Source organism: Rhinoderma darwinii, chromosome 1 (genome assembly GCF_050947455.1).
Source record: "Rhinoderma darwinii isolate aRhiDar2 chromosome 1, aRhiDar2.hap1, whole genome shotgun sequence".
NCBI lineage: Eukaryota > Metazoa > Chordata > Amphibia > Anura > Rhinodermatidae > Rhinoderma > Rhinoderma darwinii.
In genome coordinates, this window is record NC_134687.1 from 518,967,423 (window position 1) to 518,984,458 (window position 17,036).

Sequence of the window (17,036 nt, forward strand, 5' to 3'; positions counted from 1 at the left end):
CACACAGCACACATTATATACACCATACACACAGCACACACTATACACACAGCACACACTATATACACTATACACACAGCATACACTATACACACATAACACACTATATAGACTTACATTATGTTCCCTATATATATACACACACACACTTACCAGAGCCTCTTCCTCTGCGGTGCTTGTGCTCTGGCAGCCTCCAGGACATTAATCATGTGACTGTGATGTCACCACAGGTCCTTCACCTTCTAGTTGCAGTCTTGCCGTTATCAGGCAGCTGTTGGAGATTTAGACATGAGGGACAGTTCACAGCAGCACAGAGGAGCAGACTGTCAGGGAGACTCCAGCACCTGCCCATCACAATCTCTGACAGTCTGCTCTCTACAGCTGATGTGCTGTGCCCCTGTTCCCCGGCCGCAATTGACTCCCCCTGCACATGCCCCCCCTCCTCTTCATCAGCATGTGAGACCATAGAATGCGGCCGGCAGCAGCCCTGGATAGGTTTTTTTAACTTGTGTGCGGTTTGGGCGGCCATGGGCCCCCTGGGAGCCTTGGGCCCCTGGTGGCCACCCGAACTGCCAATATGAGGATCCGCCACTGCCTCTAACCTGTGCCAGATAATAATATGAACAAAATCCTGGCACTCACTGGATAAGGATTATGCGTTTTCTATTATTCAACAAGACGCGTTTCGGCTTTCATTAGCTTTTCTCAATTGTACATTTATTGAAAAGGAGGACCATTATATAGCATGTCACTTCCGATAATGTGTCTAAATTAACATATCCACAAGCTGGAGTCTAATTCACAATCAATTCAAAGAACATAGTAAATTTACAAATGCATGTCAATCATTCTGAACGATTACATTCAGAAAAAATAAGAAAACATGAACATAGGATGATTAACGGAGAATTCATTCATAAAAAGAGGGTTCATTCATGTATTATTTATTTTTAATAAACCGAAGACTGTAGGGTATGATGGTTCTCCCGATAGTCGTTTTCATACTCAATGTTATTCTTAGCCATAATATGAAACCTTATTTGCCAGACATCATGGTATAAAGGGAAGAGAAAGGAATATGTTTTTTTATCAATTAATACTTATTTTTTTAATGTATTTCTTATAACAAAAATTCTATGATTACTTTTAAACAAATCGCCTAAAGAAGTTATAAATATGGATTTATCCGTTACTGAATAGTGACATTAATTGTTAATAAACCTATAGATGTATATATCAAATAATTATTGGATGTTGCAGATCTCGTAATCTCGATTTAACCCCTTCGGATGTAACATTTGTAAAGTGTGTATCCAACATGCCTCTCAGTGTAGTAATATCTTTTTGATATCACCTCCTCGTCTTGGTTTCTGTACCTTTTCGATCACTTGGAACCTAATTAAGAAATCTCAGGCTTTTTTTGGTAGTAGCACGTTTTCTCAACTGATTGTAGATTTGTGTTTACATATACAATCTTTGATTCTCTGCATCGTCTCATCTACATATAAAAGGCCACAAGGGCATTTTATCAAATAAATCACGTTTGTAGAATCACATGTGTAATGCACTTGAATGTTATAGTGACATCGCCTGTGTGGTTGAAAAAAATTGCAGTCCTTTAATGACATTGGAACACTGATGACAATTGAGACAAGGAAAGGTGCCTACATGTATTGAGCTCAAAAAAGTTTGTTGAATGGATCCCTTTTCACTACTTAAAATCGGCTCTTCCTAATTTTTCCCCGAAGATTCCCAGATTTTTCGTTGCAACAAAGTGGTAAATGATGAAATGCCTCAACTTGAGGATATGCTTTTCTCAAAATATGCCTATAACATTCCCTAATCTGACTCCTTTTCTTGGCCCCCCTTTAACATTCATCTTTAGAATATGACCCCCGCATTCCGCTGTATCCCCCACACACCTTGCACCCTAATGCACTTCATGCTGTCATACACCGATACTGGTAGTATACATTGTAGTATACAGTGTGTATAAAAGATGGCTGGACCATTGTACTTAAAGAGGCTCTGTCACCAGATTTTGCAACCCCTATCTGCTATTGCAGCAGATAGGCGCTGCAATGTAGATTACAGTAACGTTTTTATTTTTAAAAAACGAGCATTTTTGGCCAAGTTATGACCATTTTTGTATTTATGCAAATGAGGCTTGCAAAAGTCCAAATGGGCGTGTTTAAAGTAAAAGTCCAAGTGGGCGTGTATTGTGTGCGTACATCGGGGTGTTTTTACTTCTTTTACTAGCTGGGCGTTCTGACGAGAAGTATCATCCACTTCTCTTCAGAACGCCCAGCTTCTGGCAGTGCAGACACAGCGTGTTCTCGAGAGATCACGCTGTGACGTCACTCACTTCCTGCCCCAGGTCCTGCATCGTGTCGGACACATCGGCACCAGAGGCTACAGTTGATTCTGCAGCGGCATCGGCGTTAGCAGGTAAGTCGATGTAGCTACTTACCTGCAAACGCTGATGCTGCTGCAGAATCAACTGTAGCCTCTGGTGCCGATGTGTCCTCGCTCGTCCGGCACGATGCAGGACCTGGGGCAGGAAGTGAGTGACGACACAGCGTGATCTCTCGAGAACACGCTGTGTGTCTGCACTGCCAGAAGCTGGGCGTTCTGAAGAGAAGTGGATGATACTTCTCGTCAGAACGCCCAGCTAGTAAAAGAAGTAAAAACGCCCCGATGTACGCACATAATACACGCCCAGTTGTACTTTTACTTTTCAACACGCCCAGTTGTACTTTTGCAAGCCTCATTTGCATAAATACAAAAATGGTCATAACTTGGCCAAAAATGCTCGTTTTTTAAAAATAAAAACGTTACTGTAATGTACATTGCAGCGCCGATCTGCTGCAATAGCAGATAGGGGTTGCAAAATCTGGTGACAGAGCCTCTTTAACAAGCACTTTTTACATTTGGAGTTTCCCTTATTTACTCATAGATTGTAAGCTCTTGCGAGCAGGGTCCTCACTCCTTGTTTGAATTGTTAATTAGTTTTGTCTATGTAATATCTGATATTGTCTTTTCATGTTCCCTCTAAATTGTAAAGTGCCACATAAAATGTTGGCGCTATATAAATAAAGATTATTATTATTAATGCCCTTGAATGACTGGGTTAAACCACAGCATGCACTCTCCCTAATATTTAGTGGCATTGAGTTGGAGGAAAAAAAATGTAAGAAAAAATTTCATGTTCAACCTTAACGTGTAATACAAAGCATACTTTTTTCAATAGGGACAAATCACTCCGAAGGTTTTCCTTCTTCCTACTGCAGTGATCTGCTTTGATTTTGAAAAAAATGGAGGGGAATATGGAGATAAGAAAATATAGTTCATTCGGAAAGTCTTCAGACCCTTTCACTTTTTCACATTTTGTAATGTTGAGGCCTTGTGTGTGCTAAAATAATTTTAAAAAAATTCACCTTTTTAATGACAAAGTGAAAACAAATTTTTAGCAATTTTTGGAAAATTTTAAAAAAATTAAAAAACAATTTTGCATGGTCCCTTTGCTAAAACTTTAAATTTAACTCTGGTTGCCTCCCATTTCTCTAGATCATCTTTGAAATGTTTCTACATTTTGATAGAAGTCCACTCATAGTAATTTCATTTAAATGGACATGATTTGGAAAGACACCCCCCTGTCTATATCAGGTCTCACAGCTGACAATGCATATCAGAGCAAAAACCAAGCCATGAGGTGGAAAGTACTGCCTGTAGAGCTGAGACAGAATTGTGTGGAGAAACCGATCTGGAGATAGGTACAAACAAAAAATTCTGCTGCACTGAAAGCTCCCAAGAGCACAGTGGCCATAATTCTTAAATGGAAGAAGTTTTGAACAAACCAGAACACTTCGTAGAACTGGCCGCCCCACCAAACTAAGTAATCGTTGGAGAAGGGCCTTGGTAAGAGAGGTGACCAAGAACCCGACGGTCACTCTGGCTGAGCTTCAAAGATCCTTTGTGCAGATAAAAGAAATTTCCAGAAGGTCAACCATCACTGCAGCACTCCACCAATCTGGGCTTTAAGGCAGAGTGGCCAGAAAGAAGACTCTCCTCAGTTAAAGACACATAAAAGCCCGCCTGGAGTTTGCAAAAAAGCACCTAAAGGACGTTGACTGTGAGAAACAAGATTCTGTGGTATGATGAACTTTTTGGCCTCAATTCTAAGGGTATGTTCACACGCACTGTTTTCAGACGTAATTCGGGCGTTTAACGCCTCGAATTACGCCTGAAAAAACGGCTCCATTACACCTACAAACATCTGCCCATTGCTTTCAATGGGTTTTACGGTGTTCTGTTTCCACAAGGTGTTATTTTACGTGTCGCTGTCAAAATACGGCGCGTAAAAAGACGCCCGCGAAAAAGAAGTGCATGTCACTTCTTGGGACACTTTTGGAGCCGTTTTTCATTGACTCCATTGAAAAACAGCTCCAATAACGGCCGTAAAATACGCCGCGAAAAACGCAAGTTGGTACAAAAACGTCTGAAAATCAGGAGCTGTTTTCGCCTGAAAACAGCTCTGTATTTTCAGATGTTTTTGGTCACTGCGTGTGAACATACCCTAAGCATCATGTTTGGAGAAAACCAGGCACTGTTCGTCACCTACCCAATACAATCCCTACAGTGAAGCATGGTGGAGGCATCATCATGCTGTGGGGGTGTTTTTCAGTGGCTGGGACAGGGAGACTGGTCAAGGTTGAGGGAAAGATGAATGGAGCAAAGTACAGAGATATTCTTAATGAAAACCTGGTCCAGAGTGCTCTGGACCTCAGACTGGGCCGTAGGTTCACCTTCCAACAAGACAATGACCCTAAGCACACAGCCAAGACAACACAGGAGCGGCTTAGGGACAACTCTGTAAATGTCCTTGAGTGGCCCAGCCAGAACCCTGATTTGAACCCAATCGAACATCTCTGGAGAGGCCTGAAAATGGCTGTCCACCGATGGTCTCCATCCAACCTGACAGAACTTGAGTGGATCTGCAAAGAAGATTGGCAGAAAATCCCCAAATCCAGGTGTGCAAACCTTGTAGCATCATACCCAAGAAGACTGGAGGCTGTTATCGCTGCCAAAGGTGCTTCAACTCAGTACTGAGTAAAGGGTCTGAATACTTATGTCAATGCAATATTTTAGTTTTTCCTTTTTCAATAAATTAGCAAAGATTACTGACATTCTGTTTTCACTTTGTCATTACGGGGTATTGAGTGCAGAATGATGTGGAAAAAGTGTTACGTTTTTTTATTTTAGAACAAGGCCGCAACATAACAAAATATGAAAAAATTGGAAGTGTCTGAAGACTTTCCGAATACATTGTATGCTTGCTTGAACAACCCTTAGTCAGACTTACATGGGATGCGACAGATACTAATTTATCCTGATTATCAAATGTGGCTGAATATATTCCCAATAAAAACTTATTGTAGTCTAAATGAGGGCTTCTTAACCTTTTTCTACTGGGGCCCTCAACAATTAGGGGAACTGTTTTGACCCGCCTCACAGTTTGAGAAAGACTGGTCTAAAGTACAGGAACCATATTAAAATATATTGCCGTAGTTGCCAACTATCCTGAATTTACAGAGACAGTCTCGGCAAATTACTGTCCCGTACGTGTCCCATCAAATGCAATGTTCAATTGTATGGCAGAGCACTATCTGCTCTCTGCTCTGCCATTCACTACTCCTGGAGAAGAATACTCGGCCAGAGCGTTGCCGACGCTACGGCCGGGGATTCTGCTCATAGAGGGAGCCCCTGATGTCCCTGTCCTTATATGGACAGCGACTCAGGGGCTTCTCCTAGACTGGAATCCCCGGCCAGAGCATTGCCGACGCTCTGGCTGGGGATTCTGCTCCTGGAGAAGCCTCTCGTCACTGTCCATATATGGATATTGACACATCAGGGGCTCTGCCAGGATAGGAATCCCTGGCCAGAGCGTCAGCAACGCTCTGGCTGGGGATTCCACTACTAGAGGGAGCCCCAATGGCGCTATCTATGGGGGGTGGCACTATATACAGGGTTGTGTATGTGGCACTACCTACACGGCACTGTGGCACTACCTATAGAGGGCACTGTGGTATTATCTACAGAGGGCACCGTGGCACTATCTAAAAAGGAGGTGTGTGTCACTATCTACAGATGGCACTATCTACATGGGGGCCATGTGGCACTATCTACACGGGGCACTGTGGCATTATCTACAGGAAGCAGTGTGTGGCAATATCTACTCAGAGCAGCATGGGGCACCACCTACAAGAGGAACTGAGTGTGGCACTATCTATGCTGGTTTTTACTCTACCGCCTATCCCTAGTGATAAAGGGAGACATCACCTGCCCATATACAACCAGATAACCAGAGAGATATACTGGCCGTCATAGAAGTGGTTACCCCTTGATAAAGCTATCCACGCGAAACGTGCGTCGGGGCTAGTTTTTGGGCTTACAGGACACTTGAACAATATGGGTAAGTCATGTTACTTCCTTTTATGTACACCACTGTTTTTCTTAGGGAGATTATTTCTTCTCTTTTGAAGCGTGAGTACGCTTACCATATGCTAGATGATGTGACTCATTGTGTTGCATATAGCAGTTACACCATTTCTTCCATCTCCATAGACTTATTCTTGCATGCATGTTTTTCTTTTGTTTTGGAAATCATGTTGGTTTATATATTGTCTTTTTATACCCAACTGTTCATGTAACACTTCACTAATGTAGCTACTCCGGATATGGCTTGTTAGCCCTCTGTACATGAGTTTTTGTTGCTACTTATGTGCTCTACTGTTCTGTACATAGCCCATATACAGTTATCCAATTCGAACTCTCTATTTTAATGTGTTGTTATTTAATAAAATTTGAATTTTTTCTAGGCTTTTTTAAATATTGGTAATAGTGTATGACTCCTTTGTTCTTTTATATTAATCTATATGCAGAGTTTCTATTAAATACTCGGGAGGTCGCTATCCAGACCAATGGACACCTAGCCCCTTAACCAACTGTCCTGTGAGAACTATGTTTATGATATCTACTGAGAGCAACATGGGGCACCACCTACAAGGGGAACTGAGTGTGGCACTATCTATGCTGGTTTTTACACTACTAGTAGTGGTCAGCACATATCGCCTATCCCTAGTGATAAAGCGAGACATCACCTGCCTGTATACAACCAGATAACCAGAGAGATATACTGGCCACCATAGTAGTTGCTAGACAAACCAGTGCATACATTTTTGTTTGTTTATTTGTATGCAGAAATTCTGGGAAGAAAGCCACGCCCCATTAGCCACACCCACTAGATAGACCACGCCCTTATAAAACACACCCACCTAATAAGCCACACCCTCAAATGTCCCTGGGAAAAAATTGAAATGTTGCCAACTATTTTATTGCCATGGCCATCAAAGAAGTTTAGCATTCTTCCACTTAGAAGTTTCCCAGATATCAGGCTGATCTGTTACAGAAACAATATGTTGGAATTACTTTATATTTTTATTTTGCTATACTGTATCTCATACAAAATTTGTTTTTACTGTATCTGCATACAAAAATACAACTGTATTAAGGAACCTGCCTCTCAATGCTTACTTTACTTACCTGCTGATATTAATAAGCACAGGCACTATATTATAAGAGGGGGCATTGAACAACACGAGTGACTTCCCATTGTTTCCTTTTGGTGTCAGGCAGCTTGTTCCTCACCGATCAGCAAACAAATTATTATCGGTCTTGTAAAAGGTCCTCAGGAAAAGCAAAGCTGAAGCAGATATTAAAAGTTAAGTGTTCCCCTTTGATAGTGACTGAAAATCACATTAAGAATGATGGCTTTTACTTACTCTGACTGCGTCTTGTGCTTTGAGCAGTAAATGCTTCTGCTGACAGGTTAATAGTCATTTGTGGCACCACATTATTGTGTAGTTTGAATTATTTCCGACTTCTTGGCAAAACAGACAATAAGGGTCACTACCCAGAGCTGATTGTACTCAGATGGCAGATAAAGTGAGCGGAAATCTTCTTACCTTTTCATCTTTCTACCGTGAAGTGAGTGTATAAAGTTAAACTGATCTGTAACTACTACAACCATGTTATATAAACATAAAAGGATACTGATTGTTTTTTGTTAAAAAGGACAAAAATAGCAACACTTACAATGATATCATCCTCTTCCCTGATCCCGTTCTGTTTCAAATTGCAACCTAGTTTTGACCCACGCAGTGGTCTTTGTCAAGCCTGCATAGTTCAAAACGTATGCTTATTTTTCGGTTGTGTTAATAAACACTTGAACTTTTGCCACATGGATGTCACAGATTATTGGACATGAAGGTCCCAAAACGTTCCTTTTATGTGAGTACTGCTAGCAGCCGATCTTTTTCCATTAACAACCTATTCTATTGGGAGAATGAGGGTCTAGGTTTGTATGGAGAGGTGGCTACACATATAGGGTGCCTCTAAATAATAATTATCTTTCATAAGGAATTGGATTGATAGTGTTTTCAAAAAGTGTACAATATTTTAAAAAAACAGACCTAAAATAATGCAGCATACAATTTTTATTGTAAGGTTATATTCACACGAAGCAGATATGTCTGAGACTGTCCAATTTATCTGAATGGGATTTGCAGAAATCCATGCACATGCCACAGAAACAACCCCACGTATGGAATGGATTCGCACAAATTCCTGCAACAAAACTGCTGCGTGTGAATATACCCTAACTGGAGAAATACAGATACATTGTAAAGTCAAAGCATTATCGAAGAGGGAGACAAATATAGGAAGGAGTCAAGTTGAGCAAAGCTTTGTTTACTAGGGTTAGGGTAGGAACACACACAACGTATTCAGTGCGGATACACTACGTTAAGCTGCGCAGCGTATCCGCCCTGAACACCACAGGGAACGCCGTCCGGAAAATGGCACCACATTGTGATGCAGTTTTCCAGCGGAGTTTCCGCTGCGAATCCAAGCTGGAAAAAGAAATAAAAAACGTTCATGCTTGCACCCTCCCTCTTCTCGGCGCGTAGTCCAGCTGCCTGGGATGACGTTGCAGGCCATGTGACGCTGCATCCTGGGAGGCCAGACTAGACGAAGCAGGGATTTTTGCGGGGCATCGCTGTGATTGCACCGCAAATATCGCAACACACACTGCTTTGTTGCGGGTTTTAGCACCCCATTGAATTCAATGGGTAAACCCGCAACAGAAGAGCTGCGTATCCGGAGAATTAATTGTCTTGCTACGGTTGAAGTAACCGCTCCGCAGGCTAATTTAGGTGCGTTTTTTTTTCCGACAGATATTTATTGCATTGTGGGGATGAGATTTGTTGAAATCTCACCCACACTGCTGCTACTGTAATACACTGTGGATTTTCCGCAATTAATCCATTGCTGAATATCCGCAGTGTTTACGCTGTGTCTGTTCCTACCCTGAAGGTCCTTTATACACGGGCCCATTTTGTGAATGCTCGTTTGTCCGATAATTGGCCTTTAAAGTGTTAAATTGTGATGGAGTGATTTTTGAGAAACTAGAAACAAGGTTAACTAAGTTGGATGGCATAGTTTAGGATTAATTGGTGAGGTGCCAATGGTAATTTAAGGCTATAGTCTCACATGGAAGAATTGTTGCAAAAATTTCTACGACTGAATATTCATTCCATACATGTGAATGGGGGTTGTTTCTATCATGTGCATGGATTTCTGCCAGCCCCATTCAGATGAATAGTACAACAAATCTGCCACATGTGAACATAACCTTACTTTGTAGATTTTTGAAGGAATAAAAGATAAAATGTTATAAATAGTTGAATAATTTCTTTAGATAATTTACATGCATATTAAAATAAAAATGTTGAATACAGGCAGGGCCGCCATCAGAAATTTCTGGGCCCCATACAGCCAAGGAGTCTGGGGCCCCCCTCACTATTGGGGCGGGCACAAAGTAAAGGGGTCGGAGGTAAGGCAGCTGGTAAAAGCAAACTAGTAGGAGATCTCTTTGGAGGGGCAGGGCAGAGCTAGCTGGTGGGTATCAGGGGGCAAGGTGGAGAGACTAAGTGCCAGGGCTCAGCGGGGGAAGAAGGAGGGGATTTCTGGGAGAACAGAAAGTGGCATGGGTGGTGACACCGGGCATGAGGGTGCCAGTGCCGCCCGTTGGAAAAGGCTCCCCCATGGCCGGCGGCGTACTATAGCAGAGCAGGGAGGTATCTCCCTGCACTGTAATCTACTAGCACCACTGTAGCTCCCTGAAGGAGCGAAATCCCTGTGTGGCCGGGGATTTCGCTCCTGGAGTGCTCCGCTTGATGTCTCTGTCCGTATATGGACAGTGACATCAGGGCAACTCCTGAAGGGGCATCCCCGTTTACAGCGTTGCCGACTCTGTGTCCGGGGATTCCACTCCAGGAGAAGCCCTTGACGTCACTGTCCATAAATGGACACAGACGACAGGGGCTTCTCCTGGAGTAGAATCCCCGGTCACAGCGTCGGCAACGCTGGGGATTGGGATTCTGCTTCAGGAGTTGCCCCTGATGTCACTGTCCATATACGGACAGAGACATCAAGTGGAGCGGAATTCCTGGCCACAGGGGGATTCCGCTCTTTCAGGGAGCTACAGTGCAGCTATCTACAGGAAGGAGGGGTGCTATCTATAAGAGGGGTTTTGTGGGGCACTACCTGCAAGGGGGCTGTATGGCACTATCTACCATGGGGCTGTGTGGCAATACCTACCACTTGGCTTTGTAGCACTACCTACCAGGGGGCTGTGTGGCACAACCTACAACGGGGCTGTGTGGCACTATCTACAGGGGGCTGTCTGGCACTATCTACAGGGGGCTGTGTGGCACTATCTACAGGTGGCTGTGTGGCACTATCTACAGGTGGCTGTGTGGCACTATCTACAGGTGGCTGTGTGACACTATCTACAGGGGGCTGTGTGACACTATCTACAGGGGGCTGTGTGGCACTATCTACAGGGGGCTGTGTGGCACTATCTACAGGGGGCTGTGTGGCACTATCTACAGGGGGCTGTGTGGCACTATCTACAGGGGGCTGTGTGGCACTATCTACAGGGGGCTGTGTGGCACTATCTACAGGGGGCTGTGTGGCACTATCTACAGGGGGCTGTGTGGCACTATCTACAGGGGGCTGTGTGGCACTATCTACAGGGGGCTGTGTAGCACTATCTACAGGGGGCTGTGTAGCACTATCTACAGGGGGCTGTGTAGCACTATCTACAGGGGGCTGTGTAGCACTATCTACAGGGGGCTGTGTAGCACTATCTACAGGGGGCTGTGTAGCACTATCTACAAGGGCCTGTGTGGCACTATCTACAGGGGGAATCTGTGAGTGACGGGCTGATGGTTATTTTACTGTGAGGGGGGGACTGATGGTCATTTTACTGTGAGGGGGGGCTGATGGTCATTTTACTGTGAGTGGGGGGGCTGATGGTCATTTCACTGTGAGTGGGGGCCGATGATTATTTTACTGGGAGTGGGGAGCTGATGTTCTTCAAGTGGTTTCCACCTCTGAGCTCCAATTGAAATTAATAGGAGGTAGTAAATATCGTTTGGAGCTTTTTTTTCTTGCATCTTTTGCATTCGCTTTAACAGCTTAAAAAAAACTAAAAAAAAAAAAAAAAAAAGGTCAAACAACGCTGTCAGTTCCTGAAGGAATTTTGAGGCAGATTTTTTTTGCCTTACAAAAAACGCTGTGTGAACATACCCTACGAGTGTAGTGCTTGTTTTTAGCCATTTTCTGTCTTTCTCTAAAGTAGGGGTGCCCTGAGGAAATTTTCTTTTTCCAGTGGTGCCACGAGTCCGAAAATGTTGGGAAACTCTGTACTAGGCTACAGGATCACCCCGGCCAACGCAAGGATCCCGTCGTGGAGCAGCTCAGTTCATCGTGGGATCGGGGCCTAGCGGAGTACAACTTGTTTTGTTTGTTTGGGGGCGCTGTCTACAAGGAAGGGGTGGAGGGGGGCTGTACGGCTCGATCTACAAGGGGAGGTGGGGGGCTGTATGGCACTGTCTACATGAGGGAGTTGGGAGGCTGTATGGCACGATCTACAAGGGGGAGGTGGGTGGCTGTATGGCACTGTCTACATGAGGGAGGTTGGGGCTGTATGGTACTGTCTACAAGGGGGAGGTGTGGGGCTTTATGGCACTGTCTACAAGGAGGTGGTGGGGGCTGTATGGCACTGTCTACATGAGGGAGGTGGGGAGGCTGTATGGTACTGTCTACAAGGTGGAGGTGGGGGGCTTTATGGCACTGTCTACAAGGAGGAGGTGAGGGCTGTATGGCACGATCTACAAGGGGGAGGGGGGGGATGTATGGCACTGTCTACAAGGGTGAGGTGGGGGCTGTATGGCACGATCTACAAGGGTGAGGTGGGGGCTGTATGGCACTGTCTAAAGGAAGGCTTTATCGCACAATCTACAGGGGGCACTATCTACAGGGGGGCGGTGTGTGGCAGGAAGGGGAGGGGGGCATTATACTGTGTGGGGGCCACTAAGCGGACATTATACTGTGTAGGGACACTACAGGGGGCAATATACTATGTGTGGCACTTAGGAGACATAATACTGTGTGGGCACAACTAGAGGACAAAATACTGTGTCCTTGAAGGGGTTATAATATATTATTATTATACTGTATGGGAGGAACTAAAGGGGCATTATACTTTTTTTTATGGGCCATTTTTTTTATGATGGGGTGGGGCGCCAAAAGATAATTTTGCACGGGGCGCCATCTATCCTAAGGCCGGCCCTGTCTCTACCCACCACATGTTTGAAGGCTATGTAAAGTGAGTGTGGTATTTGTTGTTTTAGCAGTCTGTTTGGTGCTACTTTGTAAATACTTTTAAAAAAATATATATTTTTACTTTATGAGATACAGAGCAGCTATATCATGCACTGAAACCTTTAGGCCTCTTTCACACGACAGTGAAAAACGGCCATGTGATGGCCATCCTTTTAACGGCTTTCACATGGCCGTTTTCAGAACAATGATATTCTATGGGTGCATTCACACGGCCGTTTTTTTAACGGCCCGTGAATAATGGGCGTAAAAAAATAGGACATGTCCTATTTTTGGCCATTTTAACGGCCTGACGGCCCCCATAGAACTCTACTACTAGTTCCCTTGCTGGCTATCGTTGGCATACTCGCGATTGCGGCGCTTCTTCAGGTGTGGTCACTCGTCTGTGGTCACTCGGGTTTGAAGGCGCCTCGATGAGGTCATCGCCCCGTCGCGCTGCCTTGCCAGATCCCGTGCAGACGAGTGACCACAAGTGAAGAAGAGGAAAGACGGCGCTGCTCTCGTGAGTATGTTGCATGATCTATAGGCAGGCTGGTGTGGCATCTACAGGGAGGCTGGTGTGGCATCTACAGGGAGGCTGGTGTGGCATCTACAGGGAGGCTGGTGTGGCATCTACAGGGAGGCTGGTGTGGCATCTACAGGGAGGCTGGTGTGGCACCATCTACAGGGAGGCTGGTGTGGCACCATCTACAGGGAGGCTGGTGTGGCACCATCTACAGGGAGGCTGGTGTGGCACCATCTACAGGGAGGCTGGTGTGGCACCATCTACAGGGAGGCTGGTGTGGCACCATCTACAGGGAGGCTGGTGTGGCACCATCTACAGGGAGGCTGGTGTGGCACCATCTACAGGGAGGCTGGTGTGGCACCATCTACAGGGAGGCTGGTGTGGCACCATCTACAGGGAGGCTGGTGTGGCACGATGTACAGGGAGGCAGGTGTCGCATCATCTACAGGGAGGCGTGTGGCATCATATACAGGGAGGCTGTGTGGCATCATATACAGGGAGTTGTGTGGCATCATATATAGGGAGGCTGTGTGGCATCATATACAGGGAGGTGTGTGGCATCATATACAGGGAGGTGTGTGGCATCATATACAGGGAGGTGTGTGGCATCATATACAGGGAGGTGTGTGGCATCATCTACAGGGAGGCTGTAAATAGTGTCTAGGTGAACATGTGACCTTCCTTTGGTTGTTTTCAGGGGGCTGGGACAAAAAAAGCCTGACCAATGAAATTCATCAGTTTTTTTAACGGCCATGAAAAACTGATGCAAAATGGATGTCAAACGGCCATTAAAAACGGACAGATGGACTTGAAATGGATGAAAATTTAGAGACAAACTGATGCAAAATGGCCATGAAAAACTGACAGTTGATCAGTTTTAAATGGACATTTTTTTTCACTGTCGTGTGAATAAGGCCTTATCTGTCAGGTCAGCGGGTCCTGAGTGTACCTGTTCATAATTTAGATTTGATCGATAACAGGTGGATCCTGGTCCGCCGACACTGAACCCGTCAGTCCCCCGGACCTGACAGATACAGGTCTCTGTATACAGGATACAAAGCAGCTGTATCACATAAAGTAAAAATTATTTTTAATAAAAAGTATTTACAAAGTTTCATAACACACACTAATAAACTTTTTTGTATGAAAAAAAGAGGTGTACATAGCCTTAAAGATCTCCCCCCCTCCCCCACGTATCCTCTCTCCTTCCTCTACCCCTCCTTTCAGATATCCTCTTTTCCCCCAGTTATCATCCCCCTAGTATAATGTCTCCTTCAGTGTCATCCACCCTCCATTATTATCTCCTACCCACTACACCATCATCTCCCTGTACCCCCCTCCCCGTAGAAAGCAAGTGTCTTCCCCAGGTCTGTATGATCCTCCGGAAACTGAAGCACTGCATTGTATCAATAGTAGCAGCTCTGCGATGGCTCTTATCTCCTGGGCTGCGTATAACGGGACAATAAACCTGTCTTCTCCCTCTGATACACAGCCCGGGAGATAAGTGGTAAGAACTGCTACTAGCGATACAAGGATATGAAGCAGAGCTGAGAGTGTATAGTGTGACATGGGTAACACTGATTTTTATTGTGGGGATGTGATGTGAGGAGGCTCCGGGCAGCAGCAGCCTGACAGACAGACAGACATTACATACTGACACAGACATTACATATTGTACTCACTGTGTCAGGAGTCTTCGTCTTCTTCTTCTTCTGCTGCTTTTCGCTTCCACTGCATTCAAACCTCCCGCCACCTTCATGACGTCTCCTCCACACGCGCTGTCACGCCGCTGTAGAGGAGGAGGAGGAGGAGGGGCGGGCTCTATGTGAACAGCGGGCCCTTATGATTTTACTCTGATGCAAACAACGGGCCCCGGCTCCGTGATGGGACCTGTTCCTTTCACCAAAGTGAAATCATAAGGGCCCGTGAGCAAATGCATTCCGGCAGTGGAGCACGGGCCCCCGTTTTTTGAATTTTTGACCGGGCCCCTGACAGCAGTACCGGCAGTACCTCCCTGATGGCGGCCATGAATACAGGTAATGCATTTGAACTGAAACAGGTTGGCAGATTAGATTCTACAGACTTTACAGGAAGGCAGGAAGTCTCACATTCCAAGTGCAAATTGACAGAAGTGTCAAGGCTTTGTTCATCTGTTTGTCTAGTTCTATATGTAAAACTAGGGTGCATTATACAATACAGAAAAAAACGAAGTAAATAACACTGGAAATTTGTAACAAAGAATAAAATCCTTTTGTTTTCAACTGAAATTATTTGGTTTTTTTCTCCTCTGTTAGGACAATAGTGTAATGTATCTTATAAAGGGGTTGGCTGCTATATAGAAAATAGAGCTTAAATGGAAGGTGTCATGAATTTTTTTATTTTTTTGATATAATATTGCTTTTAGTATGATATTAAAATAAATTTTATTTGTTTGTGTTCTACTTATTATTTTTTTCTTACTTTTACTTCTCTATGGGGGCTGCCTTTTTTTTTTTTCATCTCTGTATGTGTCGATTAACGACACATACAGAGATGGAATACTGCACATACATCCCCATAGAGAATGCGAACGGCAGTCGTGGCTTAGGCATGGCGGTGTGAGGACGCGTGCAACTGCAGCTCCCGACAGGGCTCACTCACCAGCCGCCTGAACCAGCATGACCAGGGGGAAACACCGTCGGTACCCCCGGACACATCGGGCACCCCAAACATCGGCCGGTTCCTCCGGTCGGCTCCAGGAAGCCGCCGCAACGATCCTACTCGTCCCCTCCAGTAGGCCGCAATCAGCCTTTCACGTCGCCGCGGAGACAGACCCCGCCTCCCTTTCACTCCGGCCAGCTACAGCCCGGCGCCTGCACCGACGGATCTGGAGGAGAGATGCAGCCGGCAGACAGAGGTCAGTGTGGGGCAGGAAGCACAGGGCCACCTCCACCGGCCCAGACAGCGATAATCCCCCTCCTGCATAGCCACCACCAGCCCATTACCAGACAGGGGGCCCCTAACATGGCGCCCACAGGCGGGGCACTGGAGACACCACTACCACCAGCGGCCCACACCCGTGCCAGGCAGTCAGCAGAGCCAGGGGCTGCCGGTCATCTTCCGGGAGACCCCCTCCCCCACCCCGCCAGTGCACACAGGAGACCACCACACAGGCCTGTCCTCGGGCCCCCCGCTCTCCATGGAACGGACCCTGGCAGAACTCTGGGAGATGGTCAAGGTATTGCCCACTAAAACGGATTTAGACCTCCGCCTCGCACGGCTAGAGGAGAAACACGACAGGGTCATCGGGGAGGTCACACAAGAAGTACGTGCCCTAGCTGTGAGAGTGGACACCTTAGAGCGCCAGCACTTCGTCGACTCCCTGGACATATCGGTCCTCTCCCAGTCCTTGGCTACCCAGGCTACGAAACTCCGAGACCTCTCCCTACACTTAGATGATGTAGAGAACAGGGGAAGGCGTAATAATTTGAAACTGAGGGGTCTGTCCGAGTCTGTATCCCCCCATGGACTTTACGATGCTGTGACCTACATTTTCAACAAGCTCCTGGAACGCCCGCGAGATATGCCCATAGAGATGGACAGAGTTCACAGACTGGCGGGCCCCAGGAATGGAGACGGCAATCGACCCAGGGATGTTATCTGTAGAGTGCATTTCTACAAGCAAAAAGAGGAGATTGCCCGCAAAGCCTGGGAAAAAGGGGCTGTCCCATACAATGGCGCCAAT

The 17,036-nt window shown here is 45.6% G+C and overlaps 1 protein-coding gene and 1 long non-coding RNA gene across 2 annotated transcripts in view; one reads left to right on the forward strand and one right to left on the reverse strand.

Annotated features, from left to right (window-relative positions):
• The window catches only part of EPB41L4A (erythrocyte membrane protein band 4.1 like 4A), a 317,566-nt gene that overhangs the window by 107,954 nt on the left and 192,576 nt on the right, over positions 1-17,036 (forward strand). The gene's annotated exons all lie outside the window — the stretch shown is intronic.
• On the reverse strand, positions 758-15,252 carry LOC142660061 (uncharacterized). The gene is made up of 3 exons (XR_012850402.1): positions 14,995-15,252; positions 7,603-7,762; positions 758-1,035 (listed from the first exon to the last, which is right to left on the reverse strand). It is a non-coding gene; the product is annotated as an uncharacterized LOC142660061 (long non-coding RNA).